The sequence below is a fragment of the Carlito syrichta genome, unplaced genomic scaffold (genome assembly GCF_000164805.1).
Source record: "Carlito syrichta isolate Samal-C Ts95f unplaced genomic scaffold, Tarsius_syrichta-2.0.1 Scaffold301804, whole genome shotgun sequence".
Classification (NCBI taxonomy): Eukaryota; Metazoa; Chordata; class Mammalia; order Primates; family Tarsiidae; genus Carlito; species Carlito syrichta.
The window spans coordinates 168,303-181,545 of record NW_007245900.1 but is presented as its reverse complement, the minus strand read 5'-3'; the positions used below and the strand labels follow the sequence as shown (position 1 = coordinate 181,545).

At 48.2% G+C, this 13,243-nt stretch overlaps 1 protein-coding gene across 1 annotated transcript in view; it reads left to right on the top strand.

Annotated features, from left to right (window-relative positions):
* GRIP1 (glutamate receptor interacting protein 1) overlaps positions 1 to 13,243 on the top strand; it is a 388,420-nt gene that overhangs the window by 290,123 nt on the left and 85,054 nt on the right. The gene's annotated exons all lie outside the window — the stretch shown is intronic.

The following is a 13,243-nucleotide window of genomic DNA, read 5'->3' as shown; positions in this document are numbered from 1 at the left end:
GCCATCATTACCGCCACCTTCAGAACATTTGCATCTTCCCCAGCTGAAACTCTGTACCCATTATACAATGACTCCCATTCCCTCCCCCCAACCTCTGGCATCACCACTCTGCCTTCTGTCCCTAACAACATAAACTTCGAATTTCCTGGAAGGTTGATGCTGAGAGACAATGTTATTTCTTCCTCTCCTTTTTAAAAATCTTCCTGGCTTGGCACAGTGGCTCAAGCCTGTCATCCCAGCACTTTGGGAGGTGGAGACAAGAGGATTGCCTGAGCCCGCGGGTTCGAGACCAGTCTGGGCAACATGGTGAGACCTCACCTCTACAACAAATCAAAAAATTAGCTGGGCGTGGTAGCGTGTGCCTATGGATCCGTCACTTGGAAGGCTGAGGTGGAAGGATGGCTGGAGCCCAGCAGGTTGATGCCAGTGTGGCCGTGAGCGTGCCCCTGCACTCCAGCCTGGGCAACAAAGTGAGACTCCAACTAAAAAAAATAAAAACAAATAGCATATTTTTTAAAAAGTAAAAATATTCCCATGAATACTGACAATGGACATGGAAACTTCTGGCACTTGTGTAATAAGGGACATGGGGTCTGCAGGGTGTGCCCCAGGTCACTAGGCCTGAGCTCAGAAAGACCTTTAAGAAAGTTTGTGACCTGCCTTTTCTTGTTGTCTGCTTTAAAAGTGTAAAAACGCCTTATCATTTGGCTACACGGAACAGCATCGAGGCCCTAGAAATCCAAGTTGGAAGAATTTCATTTGTATTCTACAAACCATGCTTAAATATCTATAACAACTCTGCCAGTCTATCAGATTGAATCCTGAAACCTGTCACATAAATCCTAACATGATTATTTTATATATTATTGTCCTCCTGGCAGGGGCTCAACTCTCAATTACTTAGGTTACTGAGTTTCAGTTTTTCGCGAATTAAATATCTGGTAACATCCTTCTACAAAGGGCCAAGAAAGTCAAGGCCGTCTTGAAGATCAACAACAAAACCAGAAAATTTGCACTACTAGATATCGACATCTAGTAAAAAACTGGAGTAATTAAGGCAGTGTGGCAATTACACCAGGATAGACAAACAGAAAAGAGTGTCCAGAAAACACACACACATATATGTTAATTGATAAATGCGGGTAAATGTTAATTTATATATAAATTCATCTGATTGATTTTTAGATTGGAAAATGTTGTTTATTTAAAAGTAAATTAGAGAGAGAGAAAGAGGAAATTCACCTCCCCAAGGTAGAGAAGGAGGCCAAAGCCATGAAACATGGTGACGGCCATATCTCAAAGAGCATATGGCCACACCAGAGTCTAGTAAGGCAATGGCCGATTCATCAGATTTTTTGGCACAAGTCACGTTGTAATGCAATGAGAAAAATATGGTCTTTTAGAGAAATGATGACAGGTAAATTATAACCATGTAGAGAAATTATATTTTTACTCGACCCTACATAATATATCAATTCCACATGGATTACTGTTCTATTAATAAATGGAAAATTGAATAATAAAACCTCTAGAAGAAGCATAGGGGAACATCACCCCGACTTTATCATAAGCAAAGATTTCTTGAGTAGAACCCATAAAGTATAACCATCAAAAATGAATAATTAAAAACGTCTCTTCATCACAAGATACCATTAAGCATCTGAAATGGAGAGTCGGAGAGGGGAAAGATTTATTTGCAAGCCATATATCCCACAATGACTCATACCAGAATTTTTTCTTAAATTCTCACAAAGCAGTAAGCCAGACAACCTAATAGAAAAGCAGGGGAAAGACTTGAACAGACACTTTACAAAAGAGAGCATTCAGGTGGTCAATAAGGGTATGAAAACTTGCTCAGCTTCCTGAGTCCTCAGGGAAATGAAATTGAAGCCTCAGTGTGATAACACCCCACACTCTGCTTCACAGAAAGCCTGACCACAGCAGAGGCAGCCAACGTGAATTAATGGGAACCCTCCTTCCTGCTTTGGGTGTGGGGGCATGAATTCAAACAGCTCTTTTGGAAACCTCCTTCCCAACAGCATCTGCTGAAGCCAAACACACGCATCCCCTGTGAGGAACCAACGATTGCACTCCCACCGATGACGCCCACAAAAATGCACGTCCATGCTCACCAAGGACATCTGGGAATGTTCGTAGCATCAGAGTTCTTACTGATACGTCATCAGTGCACATATTTATGGGGTACATGTGATTTTTTTTTTGAGTCAGGGTCTCACTCTGTCACCTAGGCTGGAGTGCAGTGGCACCATCATGACTTACCACAACCTTGACCTCCTGGGCTCAGGTGATTCTCCTGCCTCAGCCTCCCAAGTAACTGGGACTACAGGCGCCAGCACCCCCAGTTAGTTTTTGAATTTTTTGTAGTGACAAGGTCTTGCTATGTTGCCAGGCTGGTTTCGAACTCTGGGGCTCAAGCAATGCCCCAACCTCAGCTTCCCAAAGTGCTGGGATTACAGACATGAGCCACGTGCCCTGCCTAAATGATACATGCAATTTTGATACATGTATGCAATTATTAACAATCTATTCAGGGTAATTGGGAGATCCATTGCCTCAAACATTGGTCATGTCTTTATGTTGAAAACATTCTAAATCTTCTTTTGTGGCCGTTTGGAAATCGATAGTCAATTTCCAATGAATGCAGTCACTCTGCTGTGCTGTTCAACACTAGAACCTGCTCTTTCCCTCTAACTGTATTTTCGTACCCATTAACCAACCTCTCTCCTTCCTCCTTTCTGCTACCCTTCCTAGCCTCTGGTGACCACCATTCTGCTCCCTAATGCCATGAGAGCCCCTTTTTTTAGTGAGAATATGTGACATTTGTCTTTCTGTGCCTGGCTCATTTTGCTTGGCATAACGCCCTCCAGTTCCATCCATGTTCCATGTTCTGCAAATGACAGAATTTTTCATGGCTGAATAATATTCCATTGTGTATGTACTCCATTCATTCATGGATAGACACTTAGGTTAATTTCCTATCTTGTATCTTATACATAGCCTAGCAGCACTATTTGTAATAGCCAAAACCCAGAAAATGCCTAAATAGTAGAATAGATAAATTACAGGAGGATTGATCCATGGGATACGACACAGCAATGAGAAAAAAATGAGTGAAAACAACTCCCAACAATATGTGTGACTCTCACCATCATAATATTGAGCAAAATAAGCCAAAGAAGAGTGCATGCTGGGTATCATTTGAAAGCACAAGTGTAGGGGCAACCCCCTCAGGTCCCTCCCACTGTGGAAGCTTTTCTGTCCTCTTAATAAATCCTGCTTTCTCAAAAGAAAGAAAGAAAGAAAGAAAGAAAGTACACGTGTAAGCAAAGCTCACCTGTCCCGTTAGAGATCGAGACAGTGGTTACCCCTGGATGGGAATGATTATGAGGAGTGCAGCATGGTGGTGGGGGAGGGGGATTCCCTGGTGCCGGGCATGTTCTGTTTCTGCGCCTGGGTGCGATTCCACAGATGTGTTCACTTTATGAAAATGTGTCAAGCTGTCTACTTAGATTTATTCATTCTCTGTATGTTGTTAGACTTCAGCAAACATTTTTAAATAGTATGACCTAACAAGCAGGATACAAAGTCAGTCATTCCTCCCTGAGGGAGAGCACAGGGCATCCTCCCTCCGATGAGGTGGTTCGGGGGTTACAAGTTAACACAATGATCAGGGCAAGCCTGATGCAGAGAGCAGGCACCAGCCATCAATCCGGCTTCCTCCTAACTCACAGGTTACTTGGGGTGTGTTTGTTGAGTTTCACTAGCTTCGGACTCCTTACAATACAATAAATATTCATGCTGTGCCTCCTCTAACTCCCCAGGAAAGAGTTAGTGTTTCAGATGAAGCTCGCTCTGGCATGGAAGGGGCCCTTGTATCTCAGCATCCCCCCAAGGGCTGCATTTCAATAAACAAAACTGAAAGAAATCCTCAAGTTTCTACAGTCTAACAATTCAGAGAAGTTTAGCTTATCTGAAGAGGGTTGACATTATTAGTGCCATTATTTGAAGAGGATATCATTAATAAAAGATACTTGTACCAATAGGTAGCTTGAAAAGCCCCAAAAGGTACTTTCCATCAGAAGGAAATTCAGGGAGGCTGAGCCGATATTCCACGCAGAGCCTCTCTGCTGCCCCTGGAGTTTCCAGTCCGGCCTCACGTCTGATTGAAATGCAGGGCCCAGGAGTGGGAATAAGGTGAACGGAATAAAAAATCCAGAGTACTTCCCATGCAAACAGTCCTCGGCGCATCCGATGTGATTGCGTATCCTGTAAGTCAACACCGTGTGAGGGGCTTCGCCCGCGGTGTAAATATCCTAATGACTGCGATGTCTTTAACCGTGAATAATGTATGTCCCCGTCATCCATTTTTTTTCAGCTGTGCATCATTTCAGCAGGACAAACCAATCTTCTGTCGAGGGAAGGGCTCTCGATGATTTCTTCCCGATTTTTCCTCTGTTTATTTTTCTCAGGGTGACACACTCCCATTTTTCTCTCACACCTTCTTGAGTCAGAGCGCCCCAGCCACCCACCCTGTCACCTGCTCCTGTTCCTCCCGTGCGTCTTGTTAGACAGCTTGGGATGCAGCCAGGACTTCTGGAGTCCTACTTCTCATGAAAGCCCTCTGCGAACGGAACCGGGAAGCGGTGGGGAAACGGGCTTAGCATGGCGAGGCAGGGGGAGCTCCTTGGTGTGGGGACACGGGCTACGGAGAGCACTTGCCAGGCGAGGCGAGTGACCTAGCGAATGGGAGGTTTGTTGGTCCCCTTCTGGGATGCAGAGAGGGCGGCTGCCCGGCAGGGCTGGGAAGTCACGCCTGCTGGGATTGGGCTGCTGTTCCCCCAGGGCCCGTTGGCAACAAATTGACTGAGAAACAAACATTCTCATCAAATTCCATCTCCAAATCCATCCAAGTTGAAGCGATTGGCAGTAGTGGAAAACTCTCGGGGGAGGCGGGGATGGGTCCGGCAGTTGAGGGAAGCTGCTTGGGGAGGAAGAGGCAAACCCCTCATCAACAAGGGTACCTGCATGATCAATGTTTATATACCTAACCCTGAATTGTACCCCACATCTTTATAATAAATAAATTAATTTTAAAAATTGAAAATAAAAATTAAAAATTCCATATCATCCAATGAGCCCAGCCAGCCATGCCAACCGCCCTGCACAGCCACCCCGGATCCCAAGGGCTGTCACTGCCACGCCCTCACACGTGTGACCATGACTCTCTGAGTCGTGGGCTTTCTGTTGTGCTCACGGACAGCTTCTGCCCCTTTTGTGGGCCTCTCGACTCTCGTGACCTGCCTGAGTGTTCTGTCTAAAATCTGGAAATTGTGTTGCCACAGTTAGGATGTCCATCCCCTCCAAATCTCCTGCTGAAGTGTGGCCCCACGGTTGGAGGGGGCCCGGTGGGAGGTGCTTGGGTCATGGGGGCTGATCCCTCAGGAGTGACTTGGTGCTGTTCTCACGGCAACGAGTGAGTCCTCGCTCTGTCAGTTCATGCGAGAGCGGAGTGTTCAAAAGAGCCTGGCACCTCCTGTCTCACGCTCCCACTCTCCCCATGTGTCACGCCTGCTCCACTTCCCCTGCCACCGTGATTGCAGTTTCCCAAGGCCTCCCCAGAGGCAGGTGCCGGAGCCGTGCAGAACCAGGCGCCAAATAGGACCCTTTTCTTTCTAAATGACCCAGCCTCTGGTGTTCGTGTTTAGCGGCACAGAATGGACTGGTACGCCTTTCCTATTAGGTAACCCAGTATTTGTATAAGTCTTGACCATCCTGTATTAAAGGCTTTGTTGGGCAGGGGAGGGAGCTGCAAGCAGTACATTAAAAAGAAGCTAGAAATTTCATGAGGTTCCACAGAATGTGTTTCCGTGGTGGGACCTGGGGGTTCCGCCCCTCCCCCACCTCCTTGGCGTGGTATCCCAAGAAGTTACTAGAAAGCGGGATAATACATTTTCAAGTCGATCATACTTAGTGATCTGTCACAGGAACAAAGAATGGAGTACCATGTGTTCTCACTCATAAGCGAACCTTGAACAATTATCATACTATAAGAAAGAGATTGGCAGTAGTGGAAGAATGCCGGTGGGGGGGAGAGCTGGGATTGGCAGTTGAGGGAGACTGCCAGAGGAGGGAGGGGCACGCCTCATCAACAAGGGCACCTGCATCATCAGCGTTTGTATACCTAACCCTGAATTGTACCCCACGTCTTTAAAATAAAAAATAAAAAGAAAACGCTAAAAAAATAAATAAATATTAAATTCACAATGCCTAACAAATATTTGAGAGAAAAAAAATACATGTTCGTCTGTGCATCTCCAGGATCTTTCGGTGTTCCTGGCATGTAGTTGGCATTCATAAGAGCATTTCTGAAATCCAGACTGTTGCATGCTGGCAAAGCCCACAGGCGTGGCAAGCCCGCCCCTGGGGGCTGCAGGTTGGGTGGCCTCCTACACCAGCGAGAAGCTAGTTGCTTTTCCAGTCTCCTGATTGTGTGATACCGCTGGTGTCCAGAGCAAGTGGCTGTGGTCCTAGTCACCTTTATAAAATGCCAGCACACCAGGGTCTCATCACACGGAGACTTCTTGGGTTGTCAGATACCCAACTTCTGTTAAAAACCCAAGTGAGCCGGGCTCGGTGGCTCAGCCTGTAATCCCGCGCCTTTGGGAGGCTGAGGCGAGTGGATTGCCTGAGCCCGCGGGTTCAAGACCCGCCTGGGCAGCGAGACTCATCTCTACAATAAATAAAAAAATCAGCCGGGCGTGGTAGCACGCGCCTGTAATTTCGGCTACTTGGAAAGGCTGAGGCGGAAGGATCACCGGAGCCCAGCAGGTCGAGGCTGCGGTGGCCGGGAGCGGCCACTGCACTCCAGTCTGGGTGACAGAGTGAGACTCCAACTCAAAAAAAAAAAAAAACCCAAGTGAGAGAAAGATCAATGTCTAGGAGAGATCCCTGTAGGGGCATTCAGTCTGTTGACCCTACGGTCTGCCTCTTGTCAAGCTGACCAATGCATGAGCTTCTCCTGTTCTGGAGACACTGTCTTTGATTTGCTTTTTAATCATACACCTCAACCTTGATCAAGAAACAGCCATTGGAAATCACCTCTGTGTCCCATTATAAAAATGCGTGGACAGCACTACCCGTCATATCATTTAGCACCATCTAAATATAAAACCCCACAGGAGTGCTGTCTTTTAGAGTCCTTGCTAGAGCAATCTTTATTTTCACCGTGGGGACTAGTAGACTTCCTCCTTTCTGACAGTGAAAACAGCATAATTGATCATGTTTCCTTTATTGTTCTGATTGCCAGGAAGTTGAGTCATTTTTTTTAATTGAAGCAAAATTACAAAACATACAATTAACCATTTTAAAGTATATAATTCAGTTGCACATAGTATATTCACAACGTTGTACAAGTTCACCATTGTCTACCTCTAATACATTTGTATCATCCCAAAAGGAAACGCTGTATCCATGAAACATCATCCCCCACCCCCCAGCCCCCAACAGCCCCGCACCTACTACCTCCTCGCTGCACCTGTGGGTTTGCTCACAGTTGAGAGTTGTGTGAGCAGGGGTCTCACTCCGCCTCTGTCCATCCTTGCGTGTAGGGTGTTTGCAGACTCTTAGCTCCTTTTTGTGTCCTTATATGATGTGTTCGATTTAAAGCAAGCAGCCCAAGATTTTTGGGTAAAGAGCCAGGCACAATGGCTCACGCCTGTCATTCCAGCACTTTGGGAGGTGGAGGCAAGAGGACTGCCTGATCTCAGGGGTTCGAGACCCTGTAGTCCATGGGAGGAACGTTCTCCCGTGTCCAGAGCAGCAACAGAGAGGGCCAAGCACGGGGGTAGTCTGATGAGATGTTCACTCTGGAGGTCACTGTGTTTGGGGAAGACAAGGCTTGGGAGGATGTGAAAAACCAGATGATGGCCACTTGGACTAAAGTGGCGTTCCTGGAGATGGAAAGGAAGGCTGGAGCGGGGCACCACATGGGGGCAGTCCAGAGGCGTTTGTGAGGATGGGGCAGCAGGCGGAGTCAGGGATGACCCTGGGCATCTGGTTTGTGTGTGTGGGGGGGTGGAATGCGAGCCATTCGCTGCAGGAGGGAACCCCACAGAAGCCACGGACAGGGGGACTCGCCGGCAGTCTTAGATGTGCGTGGGCCGTGCCCGTGGGGCATCCCAGGGTTGTGCTGAGTGGTCGCGGGAGGTAGGTGAAATGACATGAGCTGGACACGGAACTTAAGAGTGGTCGTGCTGAGGGCAGCCGGGGGCTGCTGAGGAGGGAGAAGCCAGACGGAGTTCGTGCCCGGGGCCTGCTGTCCACAATTCCCTGCAGTCTGTACCTGAGATGGCGCCCTTTTTTCTGCATGAGTTACGACCTCGCTATGATACGCTCTCGTCAGAGAGGGGTCACAGTGCCCTGGAAACTCCTTTAAAGAGCTCCGTATTATGTGATGTGGGGGCCAGCCCTCAAAATCAGTCTCTAATGGATGTTTATGTTGCCATCAAAACATGTCAAAGCCTGAGGCTTTCGTTCCACCTTGAGACATTAGTTACCAAGAATCACTCTCCTATCTAGCCGTTCTTCTGTTGATTAGTTGGGTCCTGGGATTTTCAGTCCAGCGACAGGGTCTTTCTATGAAGTTGGTTCATCTTCCTTAATTCTCTCTGGCTAGCCCCTGGCCTTATCCTTACCTGGCATCACCGTTTCTCTGTGGATTCGGGTTGTCAGGACGAGTGAACTTGTACTGACATCTCATTTTGCAAAGGAAGAAAATCAGGTCTGCAGGAGAGCTCAGGTCGCGTGGTGAACTGATGGTCTAGCCAGGACCACCCTCAGGCCACCAGCCCTGAGTTTGGCTGAGTGCCACGCAGTGGCTTCCCAGCCGTGACTCCGAGTGTGTCTTGTCTCTGGATCTGGAAGCTTCCTGCTTGAAAGAGACTCTACGGCTACCCAGACGAGGCTCGTTAGTTGCACATTGCCCCCCTCTGAGCAGGAACATCGCACTTGTGGTTTCTTCAGAGCCGTGATGGGAAGAGTTCTGCTCAAACAGACACCGTTCTCCTAATTTTCAGTCGCGGGGTACCCCAGAGTAGCGGGGGTACATTCTCACCAATTCTCAAGTGAGACTCAGAGGGTCTCTCACCCTTTTCTTAAGCTTCTCACTATCCCTGTTTCCTGTCATCTCTTTATATAAGAAAAAATGTAATATTGTTTCTTCAGTATAAATGGAAAATTAAAGTCATACAAGAATATAAGTTTTGGGCCCACACCTGTAATCCCAGCACTTTGGGAGGCCGAGGTGAGAGGATTGTCTGAGCCCAGGGGCTCGAGACCAACCTGGGCAACTTGGGGAGACCTCGGCTCTACAATATATCAAAAAATGAGCCAGGTGTGGTGGCACGCTCCCAGCTACTTGGGAGACAAAGGTGGAAGGATCACCTGAGCCTAGCAGGTTGAGGCTGTGGTTGCTGTGAGTGTGCCACTGCACTCCAGCCTGGGTAACATAGTGAGACTCTGATTTAAAAGAAGATTATACATTTTAATACTTTGGCAAAAATATAGGCCAGATCCCGCGCCTTTGGGAGGCTGAGGTGAGTGGATTGCCTGAGCCTGAGGGTTTGCGACCCGCCTGGGCAGCGAGACCTCATCTCTACAATACATCAAAAAATCAGCTGGGCGTGGTAGCGCATGCCTGTAATTCCGGCTACTCGGAAGGCTGAGGCAGAAGGATCACCGGAACCCAGCAGGCGAGGCTGCGGTGGCCAGGAGCAGTCACTGCACTCCAGCCTGGGTGACAGAGTGAGACTCCAACTCAAAAAAAAAAAAAAATATATATATATATATATAGGCCAGGAAAAAAATCATAACTTCAGAGTTTGTATTTAACTTTTGAATGTCCCAATAACCTCTTTAAAACTTATTGTTTAATCGCAACTTAATGGCTTTAAGAAAAGTGAATACCTAGTGTGTGAATTGGGTAATGTTTGCAGTTTTTTACATCTGCAGATACCTAGTCCTAAGCAGCTGCCGCATAGAATCTCAGTTTAAGAAAAATACTTTGGAGGGATCGACTGAAGTGGAAAGATCCGTCAGAATGCAGATCTGGTTGTGGCGAGGAAAGCCCAGCTCACTGCACAGGCTTGACTGTGGAAGAAGCTTATTTCTCGAGAGATTAAGCAATGCCTGGAGATAAGGTTCTAGGACCTATGCTTCCTCTACCGCGTGGCTCCTGGCCCTCGTCTGCGTGCCTGAAGATGGTTTCCCGAAGCAGCAGGAAGGGAGGTGGGGCAGGGGAGGGCAGAGCCAAGCCTCTTGAGAACACACCTGGGCAGTCTCATCTCCCTTCCCATCAGCCGCTCCTTGCTGTCAGGGAGGCTGGGAGCTGTGGCCCCTACTGGAATCCAGGAAACAGCCAGCAGTGTCTGTCCTGTGTAAGAGATTAAGTGATGAGTAACTTAGAATCTCTATTGTTTTCATCTGTTAAACAAAATCAACTTATCTTTAGACACGACACAACCATGAGGAAGAGTGTGAGTGGAAGCATCCACAAACATACTATTGAAGTCCACCAAGACAGTGGACAGTGGCTGGAGGAATTGCAAAGTAGTCGTTCTGAAGTTCCAGAAGGTTCTAGAAAGATACCTGAGAAAAGACCCTGCAAAGCCAGAGCTAAGAGAGATGTTGAGGGCGTGCTCAGGAGTAAGGCTTTCTCCTGAGCACACCCTCAGCATCTCTCTCTCCTGAGCACGCTCTCAGCTCTGGGCTGGGCTCAGCTGTGGAGCTGTGACTCTGTCAAACCCTTGGTGATGACCCCTTGGTCAGAGTCGACCCCTTGGTGACAGAAGGACAGCTAACACGGCAGCCTTGGGATCGACCGGGATTCTTTCCCAGGAGTTCCAGCTGGGACCGAGGGGTGCAAGCCATTGTTGCCTATAACCCCAAGAGTCACTCACTCTAAGCTCCAGGGTGAGAGGAAGGCAGGACCCCAGACCGCACCATGCCCCGGTGAGGTGCTGAGGAGGAGAGGCAGGAAACAAAGGAGGAGAGAAGCCTGGCCATTCAGTGGCCCTCGTCCGATGTCAGGAGCTCAGAGTGGGGGGCAGGGTCACACCGCAGCGCCACCACAGGGTTGAGCTCGTGGGCAGACTAGTCGCCATGAGTGGTCGCAGCACCCAGACCACGCGGTCCTCCTGGCGGGCTAAGACCCTGGGCTCCTCCAGGTATCTACAAGACTCTGCCCTGGAACTGCCACATGGAAGAGACACGTGGCCCCAGAACCTTCTTTATGACCAACTTGTTTCAATATTACCAGTCATGTAAGGAGCATAGCACATATGAGAATCCTTAGCACTGGAATACAAGGGGAGACCCCAAACCCAGAACTAATTTATAAACAATTGTGTAGGCTGGGCGTGGTGGCTCAGCCTGTCATCCCAGCACTTTGGGAGGCCAAGGCGAGTGGATTGCCTGAACCCATGGGTTCGAGACCAGCCCAAGCAATTGGCGAGACCTTGTCTCTACAATAAAAATAAAAATATATTAGCTGGGAGTGGTAGCATGCACCTGTAGTTCTGGCTACTTGGAAGGCTGAGGCGGGAGGATCGCTGGAGCCCAGCAGGTCAATGGTGGGGTGGCCATGAGTGTGCCACTGCGCTCCAGCCTGGGCAATGGAGTGAGACTGACTCAAAAAAAATTTATGTGTTATACATACGTGTTTAAACTCCAGTCACCTTCAAAGTGTTCTCTGTTAGATGCAAGACACTTATCAAGACAGTTTTCCACTATTAAAAACAGTTTCTGACCTCATCCGTTTTGAAGCCTTTGAGCACTTCCACCATTTTTGGTTTCACCTCTTCCACATTGGCAAAACGTTTCCCTTGAGCACTTTCATCCAGAAAACCAAAAAACAGTTGCTCAGGGTGAAATCTAGTGAATCAGGCAAGTGGAGCACAGGAGTCATGCTGGTTTGGTCAAAAACTGCTGAGCACTCAGCGCGGTGGAAGCAGGTGCTTTGTCATGGTGGAAGAACCAGTCACCTGTTTTCCACAACCCAGGATGTTTATTCCACAATGCAGCCTCTCCCAACAACACTAGCTGGTACACGAATGCTGACAGGTTCCTAGAACACTTATCTAGTGGGAGAGGCCTGTACTGCAAAGGGCACGCCCTCCAAAAGATAATTCTGGTTTTTGGGGTTTCCCCTCGTGTGTGTGCGTGGTTGGCATGGCCGTTCTCATCTTTATCTTATTTAAGAAATGTCTTCTTTCATCTGAGACAGAAAGTGGCTGTCTCCCTGGACCTCTTGGCCTCATGAGTCAGTGAACACTCCTGGGCTTCAGCAACCGAAACCCAGATCTCCTCTTTCACACCACCTGCGCGTATTTGCAGAAAGACAAAATTGTGTCAATGGAGTGTCAAACACCAGAGCGGTAGAGAATGCAAAAGATATGACTGACCTTTTGCAGTCCTGAAAAATGAGATGGTCAGAGGCTTGAGGTCACCTAAATCAACATGACATCATATTCTGTATGCACAGACATGCGTAAAGATACATTAATCTGATAGTCATACCGTGGGAAAGTCACCCTTTTATGGGTACACATGTAGATTTAGAAAGTTTTAGTGGCTTGTCTAGGGTACCATAACCCCCAATATTATGAAGACAGGAATTAAATGTAAATGTGTTAGCACCGTGTCCAGGGCTCTGTCCCACATGACACCTGCCTCTTCTGAGCTTTAGTAATGTGCTTTCTCATTTGTTCTCCTGAATGCCGGGCACTCAGGACGCTGTGGCTAATAAGACGTGGCCTCTGTCTTCACAGCAACCTCGCAGCCTGGCCGGACAAGGGCGTGCCATCCAAATTGGCCATGATGGCCAATGGGATGTCTTCCACACCAGCAGGGGTGGAGCAGGCTGGGGGAGCACACGTGAGAGACGTCTTAGCAAATCAGGAGTGGGCGACACTTCCCAGAGGAATTGCCGTTGACAGAGCCCCCGGGGGTTATTGGGAGTTGACAAGGAAGAGTGCTCCTCGCCCAAAATAAAGCATAAAGATAGCCACTCCTCAGAGGGGGTGACCCTAAGTCAGGTCCAGAATAGGGGAAAGCCCAGAGGGTTTACAGCCAACGCAGTGCACCCATTTCTAGTGTTGGGCTAATCAGTGGCGTCATCCCCCATCCATACATCCATCCGTTCTTCTAGTCTCCCACCCTCCCTCCC